This window comes from Rousettus aegyptiacus, unplaced genomic scaffold (genome assembly GCF_014176215.1).
Source record: "Rousettus aegyptiacus isolate mRouAeg1 unplaced genomic scaffold, mRouAeg1.p scaffold_m13_p_4, whole genome shotgun sequence".
Taxonomy (NCBI): Eukaryota; Metazoa; Chordata; class Mammalia; order Chiroptera; family Pteropodidae; genus Rousettus; species Rousettus aegyptiacus.
Window position 1 is genome coordinate 78,352,865 of NW_023416307.1, and position 22,579 is coordinate 78,375,443.

The following is a 22,579-nucleotide window of genomic DNA, read 5'->3' on the forward strand; positions in this document are numbered from 1 at the left end:
CTTCCATATTTCCCACACCTCCTACTTACTGGCCACTAACTCTCACCTTTCCAGGGAATAGCTCTGAGGATCTTTTTATCCACCAGAACCTTAATCCTACTACACTTGCACTGGCACCCATACACTACATGTCCCTTCTTCATGCTTGGGTTTTATGGTCAGTTTTAAAATTTATTTACTCCGCAAATATGCATTATCATATATATTATCAAGTACTATTTGGGTCTTAGGAGGCACATTTGCAACCAAGATCACTCTCTTGTATTCACCCACAAACTCCTCATGTCTTATTTATTTCAATATTTTCACTTGAGAAGACCACACTTGAGCTAAGTGGAATTCAGTCTACTTCACTATTCATGCCTGTAATCTGCATATAAAATGGTTAATCTTGTCTCATGGCTTCATTACAATCAATATGCTGACAACTTCCATATTTATATCTCTAGACTAGACCTTTTTCCTGAATTTATGACCGATATATTCAACTGACTTGACACCTCTACTGAATGCTTAAAAAGCTGCTCAAAATTAACACATTCAAAGCAGAGTACTTGACAGCATTTCCTCCACAAACCAGCTCCTTTAGTCTTCCACATCTCAGTTAGCAACGCCAGTCATCTAGTTACTTTGGTAGAAGAAATTTCTGAGTTGTTCTTATGCTTCTATTTTTCACCCAGCAGGCATCAACTCTATCAGCAAATTGGCAACTTTATATTCAATATATGTCAAAAATTCACCACCTCTCACTCCCACCCCTTCTGTTTCATCACGGATCAAGATATCCTGACATTTTACCTGGTTTAGTAAACATGTCACTCTCTTTCTACCCTCCCCCCATCAGCCTATTCACAACACTGCATCACAAGTGATCCTGTTAAAACTGAAGCCAGAGTATGTTACTCTTTTATTCAAAACCGTTTGGTGGTTCCCATTTCATACAGAGTAAAATTAGAAGTCTTTATTCTGATCTTAAGAGTCATCATGATTTGGTCTACTGTTCATTTTTGTTACTTCATCTTTGTTCATTCAGCAGCTACTTTGCTCTCTCTCTTACTCCATAACTTTATTCAAATTCCAATTGTTTTGTAAGGTCTTCTCTTGCCACCATTTCCAAAATTTCAATCCTTTCCTTATCATTGTCAGACAATTGTTTATCTTTTATTTTCTGCCTCTACCCAATAGAATTCAAGCTTTAAAAGGGCAGAATCTTTGTTACATTCACAGGTAAATCCTAAGTGCCTAGAGGAACATCGAATGCAGAGGAGGTGCCCATAAATAATTTATGCATAAACAAATAAATAATAGAATGTCTGCTGGTAGACTGTTCCTAAAGAAAATATAGAAGAATAACTTTATAACTTCAAAATAGGAATAGCTTTCTTCAATAAAACACAAAAGCATGAACCATAAAGAAAACTGTTGCTAAATCTGACTACATTAAAATGTACAAATTCAGTTCAACCAGTGACATTAAAAATGTTAAATAATAGCTGTATCTCAATTATATCTCAATAGGACTAAAAGAAAAAGTGGTAAATGACAAAATACTAATTGGACAAGATATTATCAAACGTATAACTGAAACATGAAAACAAATGCATCAGAAAAAAGACAATTTTTTTTTAAAGTGGGCAAAAACTACGAACGAACATGAGTAAAAAAATAGAATAACCAATATTTGAAAAAAAAAATCTGTAACTCATTTGCAGTCAGAGAAATGTAAATGAACTGTTTCATATTTGTAGAATTGGTGATAAATGTTTGATAGTATAAGCATGCAATGGCAAATGTACAGAAACACGAGATTCTTATCTTTGCTAATAGAAGTATAAATTGGTATAAACTTTAGAGAATAATTGGTGAATACCTAGAAAAGTTAAAGATATTCTTACTTTAAAACTTAGCTATTCCAAATACAGTAGATATGCTACAGAAAATCTTCTCACATGTACAAAAATATTTTTTAAATACTATTTATGAAAGTGAAATTTCTATGGTCAAAGAATTGGGACATAAATTATGATAATATTTTATGAAGGAATAGTACATAGTAAAAATACATGAATGTAAATAATTAATGTGCATAAATCTCAAAAACACCACTAATTGAGAAAGTAGAGTTTAAGGAAACTATATACAGTGTGATTCAATTTATAATGTTTGAAAAATGTAAAATAATATTTCTTGATACATACATACATATGTAGTAACAACATAAAACACACGAATGGTAAGCACCAAATTAAGGGTCTTGACTATTTCTATGAGAAAATGAAAATAATATGATTAAGATTTGGAAAACAGGAAACTTTATTTTGTAATGTTTTATTTTCTTATATATAAAACCTAAACAAAAATTTCATAATAATACATTTTTTGTGATGTTGACTAGGGCAGACACTGATGTTTGTTGTATGATTCACTATATTTATTTGTATTTTTAAAATATTTAAAATAAAATAAAAAACATTTGAGATTATATACATCATCAAAAATAATTTATTCTTGATTTCTGGATTTCATGAAATGAATTTCTCTTGTTCAACATGAAATGTATTATTTCAATAAACTAAGACCAATTTTCAACATAAAATAAAAATTTGTATCTTGATTAAAATATATAAGAAAAAAAGGAAAAGAGAGAAAAACTTTTTTTTCATTCTCGAAAGAACAAATCAAGGTAAGTATGTTAACTATATATTTTACATTTTATCTCATAGTCAAAATAATCTATAAAAAAAGTTTCTCTCCAGTGACTTCTATCTACTTTCTATAAAGTTAAAATCTGTTATCATTCACATGTGATAATTACACAGATTAACTGAAAATCATAATTACATAATACAAATAAAATGAGCTACTATGATTATTCCTAGATAAAATAAGAATTAATATAAATCTATATTATTTTCATCTGGAAACTAATATTGTTACAATTGCCCACAATGTAATTATGTTGGCATAAGCTTAGAAATATTCTGGAACTATATTTCCATTAACTATAGCTAAAAAACTTTCTCTAAGACTTCAATTTGTGTTGTATGGAAAGTATACAATATACAGAATTCCAATAGTTAGAATTATCTAATTAGGTAGATGTTATGTACTGTTTTTATTACATAATTATAAAATTATATTTCCTTGATAAGCATTCAGAAATAAATAACAAAGTAATTACAAGGTAAAGAAGATGTATTGTAATTATGAAGACAAGATGGTTAGTTTCTTTCTGCTAAATAAAATTATAAAAGCAAAGTCATTGAAATAATGACTTTAGCTAAAGAAAGTTTTTGAGAATAAAATACACAAAATCATAATCAGCATTGTTTCTCTGACCAAAGTGAAAATAGCCCTGACAAGCAATAAATAAATTATATATCAATTTTTTGTTCATGCTAGGTATTAATGAAAATTATTACTCTTGTGGAACATAAATAGATTGAGTAGAAAAAAGATCAAAGAGAGGTGAAGGATAAAGTTAAATGTATATGCTTTTAACAATATATTAGGGAATGTTATATTAAATTTTCTTTCAAGTTATATTTGACTTATTTATGATATTATCAGCATTAAATTATTGTCGCTTATTAGAAAAAATATAAATTACAGCAAATGCTAAATGGCCTATCCATTCTGATATATTTTAAGATGGATAAGGGTAGTGACCATGTTTCTTATTCATTATTATCTTTTAGTATCTGACAAATGAATATTTACTAAGTTGAATTTCTCATATTACTATCATTATTGACAAATATCTAATGAGTAAAATCTAGGCCAACACTTTTAAAAATATATAACTATTTCTTTAAAAATTTATATCTGCAGCCTTTATATATTCCCTGAACTCTAGAAGATATATAAAATTTCCTTCTCCACATCTAAACTTGAATGTTTAACAGGCATCTCTAATTTAACATGTTCAAAACAGAATTCTTTATCTTCTTCCCAAACTTCTCTTTCAGAAACTTCTCTATCTAATTTTATATTGACTCCATCTTTGCTTACCACATAAATCAAAAAGTCATAATTAGCTCCTCTCTTCACATTCTACATCCAACAGTCAACAAACGTGTTTAGCTCTATCTCCAATTGTGTGTCAAGAATTTGACCGTTTCTCATATCTACTGCTAACAACCTAATTCAAGCCCCAGACATCTCTCACCTGGATTGAAACTCCCAACCAGTCTCCGTGGTTACCTGTTTATGAAAGTTAGTTTTAAGTATGAAGTTGACTGGACCACAGGATGCCCAGGTATCTGGTTAAATGTTATGTCTGGGTGTGTCTGTGAGGGTGTTTCCAGAAGAAATTAGCATTCAAATCTGCGGAATTGACTCTCTGCCAAACTATTTGAGCTGGACATTAATCTTTTCCTATCCTCAGTGCTCCTCGGACTCTGATGGGAATCTATCTACACCATTAGCTTTTTGGCTCTAGGACTCTGAACTATACCACCAGCTTTCCTGGGTCTTTTGGACAGCAGATCATAGGATTTCTCATCCTCCATAATCACATGAGTCAATTTTTTATATTACATCTCATTTTATCTCTGTCTGTCTGATCACCTATCTATCCCTTATTGGCTCCGTTTCTCTGAAGAACTGTAATATATCTCCCTGTAAATTATTCTCAACACAGCAGCCAGAGTGATTCTGCCTAAATCAGCTCATGTTATTCTTATGCTCAGACCTGTCCAATGGTTTCTATCCTACTCAAAATAAAACACAAAATTCTTATGGTGGTCTGCAGGGCCCTATACAATCTGCCTCCCACCTACCATTATTTCTATCACCCAACTTTCCCCATTGCTCACTCTTCTCCAGCTACACTGGCTTTGTTACCGTTCATAGAACAAAGCAAATAGGTTACCATCTCAGAGCTTTGCACTCAGTGTTCTATCCTGTGATGTTTTCGATGTCGGAGAGCTCAGCAGGATGGGTGTCCAAAGAGGGACCCCAACTCCTGAGCTCTGGTGACCAGATTCTTGTTTTATGCCATGAGAAAGAACTTAAGGCTACTACAAAGAGTGAGCAGGAAAGCACAAGTTTTATTAAAGCAAAGGTATACACTTAAGAGAAAAGTGTGGGCAGCTCAGAAACAGAGTCTGCTCCGAGCTATCTGAATTATGGGCTTTTATTTTCTCGGCGGTGTATGCATGGTGGGGGTGAGGGGTCTCAAAGCTATCCAGTCTGCCTCCTGGTCTTGGCTCGTTTCCTACGCTACCTGGAGGTGAGGAAGCAGACCAACGCCATCTATCTTGTCTCCTGGCCTTGGCATGGTTCTTGTTCTGGGGTCTCATGCTAGAAATTGAAACAGAGAAGGCTGAGTAAAGAACAAGGGAGCAATTCCAGAGCCTCAGGAAGAGAGCTGGGTAAGAAACTAAGGAAAAATCTCAGAGCTGCTTCCTGGAGGGGAGGAGATATTTCTTAGGCTAACTATCCTGACTCACTTTCTCCACTGATATCACAAAAACAACTTCCCTCACTTCCTTTAGATATTCATGACCATTTTATTCCCCCAAAACTATCTGTTCATACTTTCTGCTTTATTTTACTCCACAGAAAGTGTAACAGATAACATAATGTCATATTATTATCTAACACCTTCACTAGTCCATAACCTTGAAATAAACCAAGGTTTTTGTTATTTTTGTTGCCTTCTGTACCTCCTGAATCCAAAGGAGTGTATGCTACAAAATAAATAATCAAAAAACATTTTTAAATTACAATGAATTTGCTATTAAGTATGTAATAATGCCCAAGATTATATATTTAAACTCTTAAAATTATATAGAGTTCCACCAAGTTTCTAAACTTCATAATGTATAGATGGATGCCAACAGATTCACAATATAGCAATCCAAACTGGCTGAATATAAAAAAAAAAAATCACTTAAACATTAATAAAAATGACAAAAAAATGGAATATTTTTTCAAAATTTTACTCAGGTGGATTAAATAAAAATAGAAAAATAATTGAACAGGACATTAATTTATAGACCAATAAAATATTGTAAATATGACAATAATTTCCAAATTAATTTATACATTTAACTCAATTATGGCCAAAATCTTACTAATTTGTTTTTATAAAAAACTCACACAAATAAGAGTAACATAGAAACTGACATAAGAACTACAAAGAAAATGTTTGAAGTGCTGTGAGGGCATTTGATATAAGGAATTGCTCTAGTAAGGAAAGGCAGGAAAAACACTCCTGAGAAAGTAATGATTGGACTCATATTTGAAGAAAGATTAAGAGTCAATGAGGCAAACATATTTGGGGGTGGAGGCTGATTCCTAGTGACATGAATTTGCAGGAATGTTTAATGACATAGGAAAAATTTTACGTAGAAAAGCACAATGTATTCTGTATAAATTCCTAGCGATGTTTACACGTAAAAGGAAAAATATTAAAATGTCAGCAGAGTGATGGGACTGTCAGTGATATTTATTCCTTTTTCATCATGTCTATACTTCTCAAATATAATATAATGAGCATGTTCTATTTTTACATTAAAAGTGTTACAAAATAGAAAGTTTTTGGGCCAAGCCATTCAAATACTTTTTTTATTTGTAACTATTAAATAAAAACTATAGCTAACACCAAGTTAAACTCATTCCTTTGGTGTATTTGGAGCATCTACTTGTTTCTTAATCTATCGAATAACCTATTTGCTGTATGTGTGTGTTTGTGTGTATTTGTGTATGTATGTATGTATGTGTATGTATGTTATAGTAGTAATAATCCATTCCACTCCATGTCAGCCTTTGGTCTATGTTTAATGTGTCTCCATGAAGGTGCTGTAGTGGCCTTTGACATTCTATTGTTAAAGGTGAACTCAGCAAAATCCGGGAAGATACATTTGCCAATCCTATAAAAATACAATATAAACTGTTGACTTGTGAGTTGCATATAGCAGAGAGGAAAGTGTAACTGTATTCAACTCACGTACCTAGGTAATAACAGAGTAGTTTATTATCATTGCAGGTGCAGAAACCTGCCAACATTTCAGCCATCTGGGCTTCCTCAGGGCAGTATACAAGTAAAATATGTGAATGAAATATGTGAGTTGAATACGGCTTTATTCATTTCTTTTTCTGTTATGGGTTCTAACAAAATCGCTTTATATATTTTGGGAAACTCATTCTGTAATGTTAGTTTACTTTAGAAAGGCATCGACTTTTACTAATTTAAGCCTATTAGTATTCTCACCAAATGCTTATGTCTGGATCTTCAGATGGCATTTTATAACAAGAAAATTGTGGTGAATGTAATATAATTGAATAAACAAAAGTTATAATTCCTGAGGGGTTAATGAACAATCTATCTTTTAAAATATTTCACCAGTTGCAACATCATGACACAGAGCTTCTATTCATTAGCAGTTAAGCATATACTATCACAACTTATTAGAAGATTTCACTTTTAGTAAAAACACATTAGACTCCCTCATAACTAAAGTTAGAGGTATTGTTAAGTCTCCAGACTATAATTTTTCAACTAAAACATATTTACTTTCTATCAGTGAGTTTTCTCCATTGCCAACACAGAACTAAGTAAAATAGTCAGGACTAAATGTTAATGGTAGAATTAATAAATACGTTTATTATTTTTTCCATTTCATAACATTACTCTTCTGTACCTCCTGCATTCATAAGAGTACATGGCACACAATAAGCAATAAAAAAAATATTTTTAAATGAATGAATGAATTAGCTGCTAATTTTGTAAATAGCATCCAAAATTATATGTTGAAAATCTTAAAATTCTATGGAGTTCAATAAAATTTCTACATTTTATAATAGATATATAGATGTCAATGGATTCACAATATAACAATCCAAACTAGCTAAAAGATTCACTAAGTATTAATAAAAATAACACTTAAGAATAGGATATATTTTCAAAATATAATATACAAGTAGGTTAAATGAAAATAGAGAGTGGATTAAAAAATTCATTTATAGAATGGAAAGAATGAATATTATAAATACAATAATTTTTTAATGAGTTTACAAGTTTAACACAATTCCTAACCTAAGGGAACTAAAATTAGACTTTTGTTTTGTTTTATTTTATTTTGGCTAACAATGCAAGTATCGGTAAATAAAAGTGTTTATTTTTCTTTAATCTGCATTACTGATGCTGGTAAAAATTAAATGTAATTGAATTTAAAATATTTTAATAGTAAAGAAAAGAATGAGGCAGGTACTCCTAAAAAGAGTTCATAAACACAACATATGTCAAAATGCTCTTAAGCTCTAAATTTGTGATGTTATAAGAATTGACTGCATCTTCACAGCACCAGTTTGTTCTTTTTGTTTTTTTTTCTTTAAATTGACTAAGCACATCTACACAAATGAGCCTGGGAATCATACAAGGAAAAGAGAAAGAGTATTTATAGTAGGCGCTGAGCACTTTGCTACAAGTGTTCTCCAAAATTTCCCTGCTTAATTCTAGATTCCTTGAAGTTTTCTATCATACTTTAGCTAGAATCCTGACTCTCAAGCATTTAGCCTCTTGGTTTGTTTATTTTTTCCTGTTTGTGACCTTAACATCCTTCAGAAAATGTCTCACATGGTCTCTCGCAAGGCACTGCCTTCCCCATCTCACCTGAACAGCAAGAGAAAATAGTTTTACTTAACTTCCCATGCATTGACTCTTCTTTGTTTCTAAATGTGATTTATAGATAAGCTTTCGTTTGTTAATGAAGATAAGAAAATTCTTAACTTTGTATTACAGACCTCTGAGAGTTAATTAAGATGAGCTTTTATGAAACGTATTATTCAATATCAAAACCTAAATCAACATCTTAAGTTTTACATTTTGCCATTTCCAGTTTATGATTAAGCATAATATGTTGTAGAGTAAGTAAACAGGTGAAGATTTTCTGCAGAGCTTTTTAAAAATTTAAAAATTTATCTATACCATAGCGTCATGTCCTACTATATCCTAGAAACTTAGTAGTTCTACAGTGAGTTGATCATGTATGTATCTGCCTCCTTCACTAAGCTGGAAGGTTTTTAATGTCCATTGGCTCATTGCAGCATCACCACATAGATTAGAATGGCATATTTTACCTTTATACATTTAAACTTTTGTTAAATATGAAGGAGGAGGTTAGCTCATGGAGAATTACTCCGGAGAATTAGTCCTTGAGCAGTGACTCAGAAAATTCTATTCTGTTGTTTTATAAAACTAGATTCCAAGCATTATATTATTTTGGTTACCAATAGTATTTACCTATGATTACATCGTTTCCCATAATAGGTAAATACTATTGGTAACCAATAGTTACCAATTTTTCCCTCATTTTTTAAAAATGAGGCCATTTTAATCAAGTTATTCTAGCAATTTCATAAACCACAAGGGTGAGAGAATTATCTAGCTTATGATTTATAATTTAATAATATAGCCTTTGATATATTGGCTGAATTGCCTTTAATTTTGCATTTTGAATGTTAACAATAAAAGATGAAAATAATTTAAAACAAGTGAATACCATATTCATTATTTCTTATTTTTTCTTTCTCTATTTTTTTTTTTTTGTCTGTTTTTGCTTCTCTTGGCCTCCAATGTTTCTTTTAATACCTATACAATTGATTGTGTGGAAAGTGTAAATTCCTTCCTGCCTATGATACTTAATTGCTCTTTTTAGCTGCCTAGTCATCTAAAACTTCCACTTACGTTTTAATTACCGCTAATGTTCTAATGACAATGCTGGCAGAGGAAGACATTTTTTTATTTGTTTGTTTGTTTGTTTTAAGAAAGACTATTTAAAATTAAAATCCTTGTCCCAACAGGGTTTTTAAAAAGATTTCTTCTCTATATCAGAAATTTACCTAAAATTTTAGGATGATAGGAAATCATTATTGGCAGTTTCCATTCATTAATTCATTCAGCAAAAATGTAGCGATTGATTAATATGTGCCATGAGCTGGAGCAACTAGAAGAGAGCTTCCCAGTGGTGTAAACAAAGAAGTGTAATACAAAGTATTTAGTTCTATCCAAATTACATGCAAAGTAATTAGATTATTTTCACTGAAACAAAATGTCACAAGATACAATATAGACAAAGAAGTTATTACGAGCCTCTTTTTTGTGTTTATGCCTTAACATTGCCATTTCTAGATTAGCATTTTCTTCACTTTCCTATATCCTTGTCTTATCCCTATATATTGATTCATTTATTTCTCTCCATATTTCCTACAAAATAAATATAGTAAAGTAGATTGCTTTTTTTGCAGACAGATTCTGTAATTGCTCAACTGAACAAGTGTCTTACTTGAATGTCCATATATCAGTGAGTATTTATTTATAATGTCCATTAGTGTGTTACACACGATAATGGATCTGGAAGAAGATTAAGACAAGATCTTTGCCTGCAACCAGCTATCAGTCTTTTGAAGAGAGAACAAACAAATATGGATATCTCATTGAAGTCTATAATCTACTTATCTATTTATTTATTCACACATGCAGCAAACACTCATTAGTGCCTATTATGCACTAGAGCTGTAATAGGCACAGTATTTTATTTCAAAAAAACAGGTTAGAGGGGCCTACTGACATCTAGATAGTATATTTAATAAGCAAACAAATGCAGTAAGCACTTAGTACACTCTCAATGAGAAAATGAAAATCTAACTCACTATATGAGATGAGAAAGATTATACCTGGAGGAAAAGACCAGGTACTTTGAAGGCTATTGCAGTAATGTGGATAAGCTTCAGACCCCCAGGTTCATGTTTCAATATGAAATTTCCATGCAGCTATATTACAAAAATCTCAAACTTAAAACAACCTAAATAAACCACATAATTATTAAACCTACACTCTACTCCTGACATACATCTATTCTCCTTCATTATCATCTCACCAAATAGCACCTCATCTACCTAAGTTGCTCAAACTATAAATCTTTGATTTTTCTTTTTTTTTAATCTCCTATATTCATCAAATTGTATGGATTTTATAAATCCCACTTACAAAATCTCTTTTGGTTCTGTCTAATGCTCATTATCTCTTCTGCCACCTCCCTGCTCCAAATTTATATATTACTTATTTTTCTAATCTCATCAAAAATGATTTTTTGAAAGAGCCATGCCTTGACCAAATTCTCCCTTAGTCTAAACTATTTTTTCCTGTTTTTCATAGCATCCAGATCTTTCTTTGTTAAGATGATACTTCTCACAATTTATGTTTTATTCGGAAGGGTTTCTGGTGAGCTTTTATTATTTATCTCTGTCAATGGACTATAAATATGCCGAAAGGAGAGAACTCTACTATTTTGTCTACAACTGTGTTCTCTGTTCCAAAAATTGACCTGGGACACAAGAGCACTAAATAAATAGATTTTCAGTAAACAAATTACCAGCAATGTTTAAAATTAGGCATTAAGCAAAAATGCAAACTCGCCACTCCCACAACAAATCAGAGAAAGCATGTGCCAGATAGGCAAAGGAGGCACTGGAGGTTTTGAAAAAAGTTAATAACCTGAAAACATGTTTTGAAACTGTTAACTTAATCTTGATAAAGAAATAAGGGCACATACCCAGAAGTACAAAGACTAGCTTTGAAATGACAGTAGAAACAATTTGCAGTATTAAGATAACATTGGATATGAACAAATCAGTTTGGTTAAAGAAAACATATGCTTTATTAATGGTAACTGAATAATTTTAAAACTCTCAGAATCATTTGTTTTGTTTTATTTTTACTTTTTTAACTGGCTAAACAGCTCACATTAGACATAATTCATGCTAATTGTAACATCGTTGTAAGTAAACATAGATTTATACAAATCAGATGGTTGGTTTGGGAGTTTCATAGTCAGAGGCACATATAGAATTAATTTTTAATATTATTTTTTATCAAGTCTTAATATCTTTGTATGTATTGCTAATATATACCTAGTTTTTGGTATCTAACTTAAAATTTGCATTTTCCTATATGATAAAATCTTTGATAGCAGGATACTGATTTCAGGAAAGTTATATTAAGCTGTGCTAACAGTGGAAATTAAACATACAAAAATAATAAAGTAGAATAATAGAATAGAAGTATTTTAATTTGATTTAGATTTGACAGAGAGATACAAGACTTGGTCCTGAAAATTATTCTGGTTCCTAAGGGGAGACATAAATTATTTTTCAACCTGGGGACACGGTAAGTGGCTGAACTTTCACCCTTGTTTGTAAAATTATTTTACATGAAAAGACAAAGAGTAGAACAACTGTGAGCAATTTAGGAAAGATCACTCCAACAGAGAAGTCACAGCTGGAAAGAATCTTCACCTTCCTATGCTTATTTCAATTAATCATAAGAAACAATTGCAAAATGTCACAACTGTCCTCTAGACTCTAAATTTAAACATAAAAGAGACAGCTCATTCAATTATGAATTTTCTTGTTCAAAATAATCCAGGCCATCATTTTATTTTAAACAGACACAATCAAAAGTTTAAGTATATTCTATACTATAGTGGGCATAAAATTATTAGAAAGTTTACAAGGGAGGAAAGATTTTGAGGGTTTATTAGAAGTTCCACTATATTCGAATTTTTTTTTTGGCAGGGGACTATTTTCAACTGGATCAAATTAGAAGACCCTTTCCCTGAAGGATTTCAAATGACCCTGCCTTTGATGAAAAAGAGCTAAAGGCCTCAGCGTCCAGCAAAAGACCATCATGGCTCTGATTAGCAAGAAAGAGTGACCACAATTTATTCCCAATATCATATAGCAGGGAGTAGAGTGGGTGCTTTTTATATATCAGTCTAATGATTAAGTAAATTAATGAGTGTTGATTTTTCTAAATTAAGCATTTAGAAATAAAAATTAAAATTCATGGCTAGAAAAAATTGCAAGGTCATATATACATATACATATATATATGACTAAACACATATATTACTAAAATATATTAATATTTGTTAGCAACAATTCTCTACTCTTCTGACCCTTTGTGTTCTGAAGTTTGACACCTAATATACAATAATATAGGTATGATAGTAGAATATCAAAATTCAAATGCCTTTTTCTCCTCTGATCCTCTCCTATAGGAAGCATGACCCATGATTTCCTTTTTCCTTGGAATCTCTCCCTTCCAGTGACAGACAGGACCACATATTGTCCAGGCAGCCCTAATCCCATCCCTACAAGGACCTTGGTTCTACAGCTAAAAGAGTTCTATTCGAGTCCAGGGCCACCATTAAAGCTTCATTCCAAGAGAGAGCCAAATCGCAGGGCCACTGCCAACAAGATATCTCTGAAAAGATTTCAGTATCCCATCCTATTTCTGACTACAATTCAAAAGTAACCTTATTCCTTAAATTTTGTTTTATCATCTCTCATTACATATAGCTTATGTGTGTGTCTGTGTGTGTGTGTGTCTGTGTGTGTGTTATAATCAATATACTAATATAAGGAATGATTAGGAGATAAAACTCTTAACATTAAAGGTATACATTTCAGATCTGTTTTTCAACTATGGCTAGTATAGATATAGCAGTATATGGAAGACAAATGTTAATTTTAATCATCAATGAACTGAATATTTACTTCAAAAATTCTTTCACTCATATTGTTTCAAGTATAACTGAACAAAACTTTGCACTCATTTTTAGTTCAGTCCTCTCATTTTTATCCCTCTATTCATTTTAAGAATTTTTGTTGTGATTATATAAATCCCCTTAAAGCTAGAGTAGCACATGTGTCATTTATATTTTTTTATAACTTTTATTGTATTTTAAAAAGTGTTTCTCTTTATTCCATAGAGTTGAAAAAGAAAATATTATAACTAAAATTTTCCAAAATATACTAAAACATAGAGGACTCTAAACTCACCCTATCAAGCTACAACCTGTTCTTCAGAATAACAAATTCAGTAATCTTTTGTAATTGGCTATTATATTGTTATATGGAGACTCAGAAATCTCTTAAACCTGTATTATCTCACATATCCTTGTCAAGAACTCTGAGGAAGACATTATTAATATTATTATCCACTTTGGAGAAATGAGGAAACTGAAGATTAGAGATCTTCATTCCCTGCCCAAGGTTATGTGCTGTGAAGAGGTGGTGCTAGGACTAGACCCAGTCTGGCTGCAGAACAAGGGTCCTTAAACACCCTGCACTTCCTGGGTAGTGTGTGAGTATGTGTGGTGGTGGTGGTGGGGGGATATTTTTAATACCTAAACTAAGAAGATCACTTTTTTTTTTTTAAATTAACCACCCTCAACACACACGCATATAACTGAACCATTTTTTGAAAAGATTTAGAATGGAAATTCTTGTACAAGTTTGCTTTTTTTGAACATTACAAAGCACATTTTAGAGCTACTCCTGGAGTTGTAGCTTCTCTTGTTTACCAGGAACATTTAGGTGATCTTCAAGTGCACTGCTGAGCTTGGGAGAAAAGCAGCTTAAATATCTATTAACGATAATCCTGTGTATAGTTAGTTAACACTCCCCCGCCTCTAATTCCGTCAGGGCAATTTCCTCACATTTATTAAACTAAAGAAAACTACATATTTATTACCTTTGAAAAACAAGATAATGGGATGGTTAGAAAATCTCATGTAAATATTTGTTATTTTTAAAAGGCAATTGTATTATATCTTATTTAAAATAAGAGTATAGGATTAACTTTTAAAAGGATGATTAAAAGATACTTCTAGTGTATCTAAAGGCTATGACAGCTTCTAAAGCTAAATGATACTAAACATTTCATCATAGTTGTATGGTTTCCTTTTCCTATTTTCTGTGCTAATAAATGTACATAGGAACTACTAGCATGTAATTACAATTATCTTTTGTCCTTACAGCTAGCACCTGTAACTGCTTCCTATTGGAATGAATGGACACAATTAATTTTTATATTTTTTAATCTGCTACTTAAGGTACTGGGATCAATGCTAAGTAATTTTTTGTGTACAACATGTACTCTAATAATTTATGAATCTAATATTTAAGAATTAATCTATAATCATTTATAAATGATAATCCCACCTCCTATAAGAAATTAATGGTAAGAGTGAGGTCATGACAACTAAAGAGAGACATTAGGATGAGTTCAATAAACAGAAGAAATGTTGAATTAAAACATATACGACATCTGTTCTTTATCCTCAGTTCCTCAGTGGAGTGTACAGAGAAGGGGTATAGAGATATGGCTTTCCTGCTTCCTAATCTGGACAAGAAAATATGTGACAATATCTAGTCTACAGGAGAGCTTTCTGAGAGATATTTAGATTTGAGATGAATTTAAGTAACCATGAACAGGAATTTATTTGACCCAAGACAATAGATCTCATTGATCCAAGTCTAGTTTTCACCACAAGCTTTGACTTAAAAAAAAAAAAAAAAAAAAAAAAAAGCAAGTGTCCTGGTGTGAAATGCAAAAGGCAGTATTTCCTGAAAGAAGGTTGGGGAAAGCAGGCAAATATAGCTATTTGCGATAGATTTTCTCTATCACTTTAGCCATTTCTCCTCATCTCTAGAAGCTGCCAGACACGATCATTTGAGAAGTTACAATGGATCTATTCTATTCTATCCTCTTGTGGGAATAGGTTATTACATCAGTAGTGTGGGACTTCCCAGAACAGATTTTCCTTCTAGTGCTAATTTGTTTTTCTCTGGAGCAATATGCAGAGGCACTAATTATGGTGGTTCATCATGAATATTTTCTTGGTAGAATTTTTTTAACCTACGCAGTAGCTGCAAAATTGGAAATATATGCATTAAAGCAATTAAATTAAAAAAAAACATATAAAAGGCATAACATCAGTAATGTGTGTGTGATAGAAGGGTTTATTATAGAAAATAAACATGCATTAAAATTAGTTGCAAGATAGAAATTGTGATTTTAAAAACTATATACCCTGAAAATTTTCTTACACTATTATAAAGACTTCTTAATAAAGGCTTATCAATGAAATTAGAGAGACTAGAGCCATTTTAAGGTCAATCAAATGAGATTGTGACAGATTTTATGATTCTCTGCTGAAATATGACACAAGGGAAAATTTTATATGCAGATATCTCTATTGCTTTACAGTATCTTTATTGATGTATATTTATTGATAAAGTCTGTTACTCTAAACAGACATCGTTATTCTGAACCATAATTATTAACATGTACTAGAGACATTAGATATATCTCTCTTCACCACAGCAATTATTACTCATGTAGACTGATTGAATAGAATTAGAACCCAAGGGTGAAAGCAACAAACTTAAATTTTAGCCTAAAAACAGTATTTCAAGACTAGCTGCCTTTGAAGGTAAACAGTTCCTCTAATAAAAATAGCCAAAGTTTGAATGAGCATTTGGAAGAATGATATTGAAATGAAGATAAATGGTAGGTCTCGATAAACTTTAAGCTTCTTCAAATGCCAGGGTTCATATTTTTTAAGCAAGGTACACTAAATTTTTATGGTACTAGACTTGTAACACCTTCTCTGTAGTACTCTTTTGTTATACTCACCCCCTTATATAATTCTAGCCTAGCACGGGAAAATGCATTTAAATACGTTTCAAATGAATACCACATTACCTGTAATGCTCCATTTTTTAGTTTTGCAGCTGTTTATTTTCTCTGGAGTTTCATATCATCGAATGAGAATAACATAATAGTCAATGTAATCAATTATTTAATTGAGCATTTACTTTACTTTCATTGATCCCCATATTTTACATATTGATTATATATTATAATTATAATATTGATTGTGATATACGATATTACAAAATGACTTAGAATCATTGATATTTTAATAGTTGTTATACAATAATAATATGCACTCTATGCATAGTTAGCTTGCTTTTATTAATTTTCTTTTGTGGGAAGTAATTGAAAGTTAAATTCTCACAGATGTCTCAGTTTGCAATTCAAGTCACATAAGTAAATATCAAAGAGTTAACAATATACAGTTTATGCTTGAATAACATGAGGGTTAAAGGCACAATCGAAAACCCATGTATAGTTTTTTGCTTCCCAAAAACTTAACTATGAAAAGCCTATGTGGACTGGAAGTCTTAGTGATGATAAAAACAGTTGATAAACACATGCTTTGTATGTTATATATATATATTTTATACTTATTCTTACAATAAGGTAAGCTAAAGAATAGAAAATGTTATCAGAGAAAATATATTTATAGTATTTATTGAAAAATTATCATGGATATCCTCATAGAAACAAAGAAAGTGGGTGTCATTATTTTAATAATGGAAGGAAACACAAAAACAAGGCTCAAAAACTAATTAAACTTGATGCAACAGAAATAAAAACATTTTGCTGCAACTTATTAAAGTTATGCGTTAAGTGCATCTGTGCAGTTCAACTGTATATGTTATAAAAATAAAATATATGATTATAATTTTATGCATATTATTAAAAACAGTAAATATATACAGCATGTTAAAAATTATAACTCATTATTATACAACTACAAAAAGAAGTTTGGGTGTTATTTTATCCTAAGGAATATATAAGCAACAGTTTGGATTGCCAAGACAAAATTCATAGTACATTTCCGAAAACAAAAGTTATTTTGTGTCATATAATTGAATACATGAAGTACTAATCGGTTTTTCAAACTAAACTAATGGACAAATGAGAATGCTAGTTGTTTTAAACATTTTTTATCTTTTTTAAAACTTGAAAATTAGGTTAAACTATTTTTTAAATGATCAGAAACAACTATAAATATGTTAGTACATGAGAACACTCTTGATGCAAATAAAAGGCTACAAGTTACAATTTTGTGTTGTCTTAGGTGAGAGCTTCTGGGGAATATCAAGTTGTAAGTCATGGATGCCCTCGTAGGAACAAAGAAAGTGGATGTCATTTTTTTTTAATAGAAGGGAAAACAAAAACAAAGCTCAAAAACTAATTACACTAGATGTAACAGAAATGAAGGCATTTTGATGTAACTTATTAAAGGAAAGATACTGTGAAATTAACAGTAATCAAAAGCTAATTAAGGTTGATGCAATAGGAACAGTCAAAGAATGCTTGATAACATTTATTGAACTAAAGAAACATGATTGTCAGAAAAAGGACACATGTGGAATAAAATTTAAGTAATTATAGAAAAAAGACTAACATATAGAATGAACTAATCTATACAAATAGAAATTTGAAATACACAATTCCTAGTGGAACTTGATTTTAGTTAATGAATATCTCTATGAGTAAGAGAAGGCAAGAAATAACTTATCTTTTACTGCCCCTTTTCTACTACCCATAATTACTTATACCTCTCAAATGACATTGATAAAATAGCTCTTTTTTTTTATTAGATGAACTATTTCATAAGATCTATAAAGATTACATAGCCACTTACTTAATCTAAGAGATAATAACTAAATTCAGCATTTTTCTTGAAGAAGTAACATAAGGAAAATAGAATTTTGATGTTTTCCTTTACATTGTAAAATTACTGATCCAGACTTCTGTATTTGCGATTTTGAAATATGAGTGTCTTTCCTTTTTCAGGCTCACTTTCTTTCAATGTGGTTAATGTGAATCACAATAGAAGCTGAATTTTGTACATGAGGTAAGTATACCAATTGCGGCATGTATTCATTACACTCCATAGCATAGGTGGCAGAATAGCTAGTGTAAAGAATAGTCCCAAAGTTAAATCAGAAAAAGGGAAAAGAATAACTAATAACTACCTGTTCTTATTGTTTATTGTTTATTATTAGCTCTCTTTCATAACACTTGAATATAGAGAAAAATAAATAGCCCATTAGAATAATTATTGTAACCGTTACAAAAGAGACAAGAGTATATAAAAATAGCAATTTTTATATAATGCAGACTAATTATTAACTGAATCTAGAGAAAACAGTACTATTTTAATAACTAAAAAGAGAACTGATATAGTGAGCCTAAATAAATAAAAAAAAAAAAACGCAAGCAGTTTTTTAAAATCCTCCTAGGCACTATACTACACAATGCATTATAGTCACCAGGTGAGCAGCAATGCTAATTAAGGTTCTACAATCTTGGCTGTGAAATTTGCTTCCGGAAAGAATAGCTGTGAGGAATAGGCATGTGGCACTAGACCACAGCTCTTAAGCTTTCATACACATATGTTCAAGAGAGCGGCTTGACAAAATGCATGTTCTGGAGATAGCCTCCAGACATTCTGATTCAGTAGGTCAAGGGAAGTCGAAGGCATCTGAAATTTTAACAAGCAACCCCAAGTGGGTTCGCTATTAGGGACTTTCATTTACATTTTGAGCTGTGGGTTATAAATCTCTTAAAGACAATACCTGTTTATTTCTCTTTGTAGCATCCAAGTCACCTTCATAACCTCATTCCTACTCTATTATTGTAACTGGATAAAAAGTATATATATTTTTAAATCTATGGCTGGCATTTTATAGACTGTACAAATATAAAAAAATATATATTGCACAGAGACAATAAGAAGTGATTTAGTTAAATACCTGGTGATTTTCAATCTTGGCAACACATCAAACTCACCAGGGGGATCTTTAAAATGCTACCGCTGGAGACAGGATCCAGACCAATTGAATCAGAGTCTCAGGGGGTGGGCCCGGTACATCTGTATTTTTTAAATATCCCCCAGGTGATACTGAGGCATAGCAGAAATTGAGAGTCACTGGTAATTGGGTGGTTAGAGTAATTTATCAATAATAGTAAGTTTCTAATAAGAAAATTTTAAATTTCTAATCAACTTAATTACTATAGGCTCTGATTTACCCAGCACTTTGTCCTTCTCTATGCTGTACTATAATGGGAAAGCTTTGATTTATATCTTTCTTTCCAATTTTTACTCAATTGCCATTTTAAATCTCTACATTTATTTCTCTCTTCTCCAGAGAAAATCTAGTTTCTGTTTAGAGTTTATAGAATATTAGCCTTCACAATGGTTGCCCTATTCTGGAATTAGATACCTATCCTGGACACAGGCTCAGCTTTCAATGACCATATCTATACTGTGAACACTCATCCCAACCTAACCTTAACTTAGCAGTCCAGAGTGCAGTCTTTTGGTCACTGAATACAATAGAATCATATCTCTTTCTTCGAATCTTTCACAAAGCAAAAATGGAAAATAAAAGTCCCTCTTTGTTCTTAGAAGCCAAATAATATGAGCATCACAAGTTGTGGTGGGCCTTTTTTTTTTTTTTTTTTTTTTTTTTTTTTTTTTTAATATTCAACAAGCCAGTCACTATTTGGAGAGCTGAAGGTAATAAGCAGAAATCAATGATATAAGAAAGAGAGAGCAAGTGGCATTTATGTCCAAGATTGCAGTTAGTTCTGAGACCTAACTTTATCCTGACCCCTTCTTGCAGCGTAATTATAAGTATATCCTTAATTTGAGAACCTGTATCAACTTGGGTTTTCGTTGCTTGTACTCAAAGCAATCTTACTCTAAGTGGTCTCCCTATAAATCAGCATTTCATGATCACATTGCTTTCATTTGAAGGTCTTCCGAAGGAAAATCATACAATACCACTGGATTCTTCTCTACCTTTAATCATTTCCTACTCCCTTCATGCGGATCAATAACACCTTCGTTTGACTAACTGCCTTTTCAGAGGTAGCATTCTGTTATTACTTATAATAGCTTTTAAATTTTAAAACAAAAACAAAATATATATTATTAAATTAAGTTCTTTTTATTTATAGAACATAATATAGCCAGAGCACCTCAAATAAAAATTTTCTAGAAAATAATTGTCGAAATTATTTTTTAGCTTAATATGTGCCAGGAAGTAGTCTCTATATATTCTCAATTTACAAATGCATTGAATCTTCACAATTCATGCTTGGCTTAAAGCTCTGCTGCCATGGTTTGGTTTAACGTTCCGCTGTTTCCACCTAGAAATTGGTCATGAGTTTTGAACAAAGGGCCACACGTTTGTTTTTTTTTTTTTTTAATTTTCCACTGAGAACTACAGATTAAATAGCTCATTTTGAGTCACAAGATAATTTTGACCTCTGTCTCCTTTTAAAGATGCAGAAACTTCAATTCTTTTGTTTAAATTCACATAGCTATACTAAATAATATGATGATATTCCCATACTAGCCATTCAGCTCATTTGACTAGTTTCTCAGCCACTATTAAATGATGACATAGCCACTTGAAATTTAAATTAAGCATGTAGATGAAGTGATGATAAAATAGTTGTCAAAAAAAAAAAAAACTCAAAACTTATCTAAGTGACCAAACATTTCACTTGATTTATGTATGTCAATAACAATTCCCCAGTGAATTGGTTGTCCTATAACTTATACTAGTGATGCTTATAAGAGCTATAGAGGAAGGAACTATATGAATGATTAGTTATTATGAAGATGGCTTACTTCAATCATTTATCACAATCTCTCTTCTAAATAATTTCCTAACACTATTTAAGACAGGGTGCCAGCACATTTTGATTAAAATGGTTACTTTCCAGTAGAGTCTAATTTCGGAAGTTATGTGTTGGGATAAAAATGTACCCTGAGGTAACAGGTCTACAGAACTGCAGCGGAGTAGAGCACTTTTTAGTTAAAACAGTATAATGTTAGTCAGAGTTCACTTAGATCTTTTTGGGGAAAGCTTTTTGATCTAGTCCAGGATTCTCAGGTGTAGAGAACCTCAAAACTGATTGCTGAAGCACATCAGTCAGTTCCAAAGAATGATGATAAAGCATAACTGACACATACTTGGCAAAACAAAAATGAAAAACAAAATACATTGTATAAAGTGTCTTTCCTTCCCCTGCTCCCTTTGCTCCACCCCACTTCAAACACTTTAAACCCAACCATGATGAATGATTCTTCCTTAAGTTTGTAGAATTTCTCTGCACGAATTTCTTTTCCTAATGAAATGTTAGGCAATAGGAGAAAACTATTGTGAATACCTCGATCAGTTTCTATTTCAGAAGCAGGAAATTATTATGTAATTCAGTTAAGAATTTAGCATGAATATTTTCTCTTTATTTTATGGCACCGATTCACTCAACTGAATGAAGCAGAGATCTCCAAATTTAATCCAATAAACAACAACAACAAAAATCTCATAATATAGTTAGCTATGTTAATTTTAATTTGTATTGTTTAGAGCCTGAGGAATAAGAGAAAATAAATATGACGTGAACATATTCCTTATCATATCTCAAGCTATAAAATGTTCCTTATACAGTAATCCAGGCAGTAGTAGATTATTACTTTTTTGTTATTGTTATTTTTATTAAATCCATTGTTTATCCCGTATAGAAACAGAGACCTTCAGTTTTAGAACTCAAGGAGGTAACGGTCTCTCCAATGACAACCATGAGTAGTAAGTTCAGTATCTTTCTCAAATGGTTAATCAGAAGGTATGTGATATAGTTTGCTTATTACCTGAACTTCTCTTGCCCCCTTGCTTTAGTTGGTCAGCCACTAATGTAGCTGGCTCTATCAATACCACATTGTTCATATCAAAATATTTAAAGATGTAAACTCTGGAGTCAATAGATTGATACTTAGTTTCATGTAAAAAGAAGATAGTTTTAAAATGTCTTTTCAGTTTTAGTTTTGCAGGAGAGATCGCCTTTGAA

At 31.4% G+C, this 22,579-nt stretch overlaps 1 protein-coding gene and 1 long non-coding RNA gene across 4 annotated transcripts in view; one reads left to right on the top strand and one right to left on the bottom strand.

Annotated features, from left to right (window-relative positions):
- The window catches only part of CADM2 (cell adhesion molecule 2), a 986,159-nt gene that overhangs the window by 180,329 nt on the left and 783,251 nt on the right, over nt 1-22,579 (bottom strand). The window lies entirely within an intron of this gene.
- The window catches only part of LOC107514529, a 33,476-nt gene that overhangs the window by 1,231 nt on the left and 9,666 nt on the right, over nt 1-22,579 (top strand). Inside the window, exon 2 of the long non-coding RNA XR_001597796.2 lies at nt 18,509-18,569. This is a non-coding gene — a long non-coding RNA (uncharacterized LOC107514529). The remainder of the gene's footprint in view (nt 1-18,508; nt 18,570-22,579) is intronic.